At 39.2% G+C, this 5,376-nt stretch overlaps 1 pseudogene; it reads left to right on the forward strand.

Moving 5' to 3' along the window:
• The first annotated feature begins 3,354 nt into the window (after window positions 1-3,354).
• Window positions 3,355-4,395, forward strand: LOC101714159 (BRCA2 and CDKN1A-interacting protein-like; annotated as a pseudogene).
• Window positions 4,396-5,376: the final 981 nt, after the last annotated feature.

Below are 5,376 nucleotides of genomic sequence, written 5' to 3' on the forward strand. Positions count from 1 at the left end.
CTTTTGTGCTCGCAGAGGAGGCCAATTAGACATTAATTCTCCTCTGGTCTCTAACAGGTCCAATTTTTTTTCTTCTGTATTTTTGAAAGAATGGTTTCCTCTAGGATCTGCAGTCTTGGAATCCAGCAAGTCACAGTTTTTTCTACCCAGCTTTATTACTCATGGGTTTGTGAGATACCTCCTGCCCTGCTCTAAAGGCTCCCCTGTCCATACACCCCAGGCTATTGCAACTGCCTATACTGAGGCTTGTCCTTGCTCACATTGGTAGATGGGAAAGGAATCAGACCACTGATCCCTGTCTTGGTTGTAGGCAGTAGTGTGGGAGTTCAAGATAATTGCTGGAGTTAATGCCAGCATTTTCAAATCCAGCCACCTCTGAAAGCCACATACACTGGGTCTGACTTCTCATCATGGAGGGCAGGGCTTCATATCCTTTCCAGATCAACCTAAATTTCTCAGGAAGTCTGTGTCTAGCCTGCACCCTCCCCATGACTGGAGATGTAACCATCTCCCACCCAGTCACTGCAGTAGGATGACACTGGAAACCCTGATATGTAGTTGTTCTGTGGCTCAATCTTAAACAATTAATCCCTTCCCAATATGACTTCTGATTAAACTCTCTCAAATATTATAGGTGCTAGCCTGGATTTCTCCTCCAACTCTAGCCTGCTGTGTGGAAAGAGTGACTTTCAGAGTACAATGTATGCCATTTTTGCAGTTTACAAAGCCATGAACTTTTCTTGGGGCAAGCATTGCTGGCCTGGTTCATTGTCTCTCACTAGAGCTGCTGACCCCCTGGTTTACCTCCTCTTCCTGGGAAGTGGCCTCATCTATGCTCAGGTCAGCTGGTTTGGCACCTCTGCCGTCACATGTCTAATGGAAACAAAATGCAGAGCAGGCTCAGAGTTGACATGTGGCTGTGGCATGGGCACAGAGTCTATGGGTGCAGAGTTGGCCAGCAGCAAATGTAGCTTTGACAGGTTTCAGGGTCTTTCTCCCTTCCCACTGCCATGTTTCTTCTTTCCTCCATGCGCATGTACTTTTAAATTTAATTTAGGCTTAATAAATTCCTTTAACTCTCACTGACACTTCCTGAAAATTCTTTCTCTGCAATAGATGTCAGTAAACCTGCACCTTTATTCTATAGGTAAGGTGGGTCTAGGTTTATTATCTCAGTGGGAACTTCCTTGGCCTATCTGGTGACAATTCTGTCTTCTGGAGTCTATTCCATTCTTCCTTGAAGAGACCTGACTTCTTGATCAAGTGGATCATTGCTTTCTAAGCCTGTTACAGAGAACCACCCTGATACTTCTTTACACTACATAGATAAAACTCATATGAGCCATGCCCCTGATTGTGAGTTCCATTCTCTCTTAAATCACATACATTCTGCCTATTTGTTTCTTGTCTCCATTTATTTCTGGTACATCAAGTATCTTTTCTGGAACCTCTGATTCAATGTTGTCTGGCTATATAATATACAAAAAGTATTTATATAATATTTATAAAGAGTAAATTCAAAGCCATTTTACCACTACTTTCTCCTCGAAGTAGAGGGCTTAAAAAAATTGTAGATTTGGTAGTGCTTGGACATTAAGAAGTATTATTTTTAGAATCAAGGGTGAAAAAAGCAGAAGCACAAGTATTGGTATGTATCTCACCAGGTACAAATTTTTCCTGAGTTTTCAACTTCTTTAGAAAAGAAAAAACTTCAGGTTTTATTCCAGAGATAAACTAACACCACCTATTCTCTAAGAGAGACATAAGACAGGGACTATGAAGCCAGCTGGCACAGATGTTTATAGGCAGACTTAAATGAACACCCTGACTTTACCTACCAACAAGTCCTCAATTTCTTGAGTCTCTCATGGCAGGAAACTCTCACCATCACTGTATGGTCCCACCCCCGGCTGTAAATTCCAACTCTCTTATTTCTCCCAATTTATAGTATTTATTAAAAGCTCTCATTTGTTGATGTGTGTCCCCCCATTATCTTTGTTTTTATTTATTATATTTATTTTTTGAAAGTTATTTTCACTATGAATTTTTAAAGGTAATAAGAGACAAACATGAATGCTCCATTTGTCATCTTAGAAAAGTTGGCACAATTCTCATCCAGGTAAAGCTACTAAGGTTGGCAAGAAATGGAGCAGCTACTATATAGGACTCTAGTGAATCACCTCATAATCAAATATGCACACTCATTTGATTTAAAGCAAAGGTTAGTCCACTATCAAAGGAGGTGGAGATGAAGCCCAGGAGGTAACTCATATCCAGGCCCATACTACCCAATCTAATACTACAAGAGATAAGATGGCTCCAAATACCCAGACCACAATCCCTACCTAGATGACCGACTGTCTATCATGTTCAACTATTTGATTTCTGGAAGAAGGAAGGGGGTGGGGATGATGTTTAAGATATTTGAGGAATTACTCAGCAGATTTTATTTCTAATTTAAAAGTAAAGAAGGCCTGGTGCCACGTGCTTATGGTTCTAGCATTCCAGGAGGCTGAGGCAGGAGGATCATAAGTTCCAGCCCAGCCTAGGCAACTTAATGACTGTGCAATCAGTCCCAAAATTAAAAAAATGAAAAAGGGGTAGGTATATAGATCAGTTCAAAGGCCCTGGGTTCGATCCCCAGCACTGCAAATAAATAAATGGGATAGAATAGAACAGAACAGAACAGAATTTTGTTGGAGATTCATCTGTTATGGTATTCAAGTCATCAAAAGCAACACTGTGGTCCTGAGGTTGCAGAGTCACTTTCCTAAATGAGATTTTTCAAAAAAACTTTACCTTTAAAGGCCCTTCTGCCATCTCCTACTTCTGTGAGCATTCCTAGAATTTAATAATTCTTAAGGCAGCATTTGATTTGGTTAAATCACCCTGGATAAAATCAAAAGCCTATTGACTTCATTTTAGAAGGAAAACAACCCCATAAGCCACTTTGGAAATAATTAGAGCTCTAAATAAGAAGTATTAAGGGTAATTTGTACTAAGGAGATTATCTGATCTTACATCTACATTTTCCTCTCATTTTGATGCATAAGTTTGATTTTGATTTGGTTTGGTTGGTTTTTCATTTTGTTCCTGAGGTACTTGGAGGCTCTACCAAGGAAGCGCTACCACTGAGCTACATCCTTATCCCATTTTTATTTTTTTACTTTGAGACAGGGTCCCATTTAATTTCTCAGGCAGTTCTCAAATCTATAATCTTCTTCCCTCAGCCTCTCTAAGTGCTGAGAATACAGATGTGCACCACCATGGCCTGCCGAGGTTGATGTTTTGTTGGCTGCAGTGTTGAGTGATAAACATTAAAAACAATTTAACTCATTTGACATTTTAAAAGGCATGCCATCCAGGGCCAAATGGAGATCTGTGGAGAGTGGGATCCTGCAGCCATAGGGAGGCCAGGTCCATTGCAAAGAGGAAGAGGAGGAAGATGAAATAGAAGACGAGGATGAAGACGATGAAGACAGTGGCGAAGAAGAGAACGAAGACAATGAAATCGTTGACAAGGAAGTGAATATTGAATTTGAACCTTATTCCATCTCAGGTAACCATTATGATGGAATTAAGGAATTACTGTAGCAGCTTTTCCTAAAGGCTCCCGTGAATACCACAGAATTCACAGATCTCTTAATTCAACAGAACCATATTGGGAGTATGATTAAGCAAATGAATGTTTCAGAAGACAGTGATGATGATGTGGATGAAGATAAGATTTTTGGTTTCATAAGCCTTTTAAATTTAAATGAAAGAAAAGGTACCCAGTGTGCTGAACAAATTAAAGAGTTGATTCTAAGCTGCTGTGAGAAGAACTGTAAAAAGAGCATGGTTGAACAGCTGGACAAGCTTTTAAATGACAACACCAAGCCTGTGGACTTTCTGCTAAGTGAAAGATTCATTAATGTCCCTCTACAGATCGCTCTGCCCATGCACCAGCAATTCCAGAAAGAACTAACAGAGGCACACAAAACTAATAAAGCATGTGAGAAGTGCTAGTTCTCTCTTCTCATTAGTGAGACATTTGTGGAAGCAGGACAAACCAATTCTGAAAAGAAATGGAGGGGCTGGGGATTTAGTTCAGTGGTTCCAGTGCCTGCCTCGCAAGCACAAGATCCCAAGTTCGATCCCTGGTACCAAAAAAAAAAAAAATGGAGCAACCAAAAGAAGGATGAATTAATGTTTGCAAATGCAAAAGAAGAATTTTTCTATGAGAAGGACTTCCTGAAGTTCAGCAACTCAGTGCAAGAGGAGGGTGACACTTGTGTGGGAGGCAGGTAGTCTTTTGATGATGTACCAGTGAAGCCCTTGTGAACTATGATGTTAATTCCAGGTGATAAGATGAGCGAAATCATGGATAAACTGAAAGAACATCTATCGGTATAGCCCATTTCCCATGGACAGTGCTGGGCTTTTTGTAAAGTTATCAGAACATCCAGTGGAGATTAGCTGGAAAACTTATGACTTTATTCAGATTAAAGTCCTCTACAAAATGTAGGGTTCTGTTCCATGTGTCTGACACATTTACAAATTGCCTTTTTTAAAAATTTTGGACAAATTATGAAGGGTGATTAAAAACTTCCAATAAGAAAAAAATGGAGTAGGAATTTAAAGGACTCAATAAAAACTCTATTTTTTATTTTTAAAAAAAAGATGTATCATCGCAAGTTCTTTCTGTCTCTTTGAAATATATATATAAGTATTTTTAAAACTAAATAAGTCTCTTGACAACTTTAAGACCCAGGAATGTCCATTTCAAGGCCCTGGAGTCCTCTCTTTGAAACTTAAACATCAAGAAAGGTAATTCCCTTCTATACCAGTTTCCAAGTGAAGATAACATGGTGGTTGCCTCAGCTCCACATTACAAAACCATCTCCTGTCATAAAGATAAAAGTTTGTTTTTCCTATGGATAAATCCAGTTAACTAGCACAGATAGTCACCCTAATTACCAGGTGAATCTGGGATGAACTATGTGGACAAATGTTGCTACAAAGTCCTCTTACTTAAGGACCAATTAGTTACTGTTTATCTTGGAAATACATAGGTAACAGGTTGTACTGACCTAACTTCTTAAAAGGGAAATTTCTTTCTGCCTTTACAGTCTCTTACTAGATTGTGTGTGGTAGGTATGGCATTCTGGTTTAATACTTATTCAATGAGACTGTTTTCTTTCCCTACAGCCGTTGTGAAACTGTTTTCTGAGTTGGGAGATTTTATCTTTAATATATTTTCTTAGCAGCAATCATACTTCTACACATGAACAACAGTTTCTGACCCTGCCTCAGAGAAAACCACATAACACAAGTTACCCTCTGCTATAAACCCCCAAAACAGAACTTGATCTGAAGAAAATATAAGTGACAACA

The sequence above is a fragment of the Heterocephalus glaber genome, unplaced genomic scaffold (genome assembly GCF_053883595.1).
Source record: "Heterocephalus glaber isolate CG9 unplaced genomic scaffold, H.glaber_assembly_v1.0 deba00001538, whole genome shotgun sequence".
Taxonomy (NCBI): Eukaryota; Metazoa; Chordata; class Mammalia; order Rodentia; family Bathyergidae; genus Heterocephalus; species Heterocephalus glaber.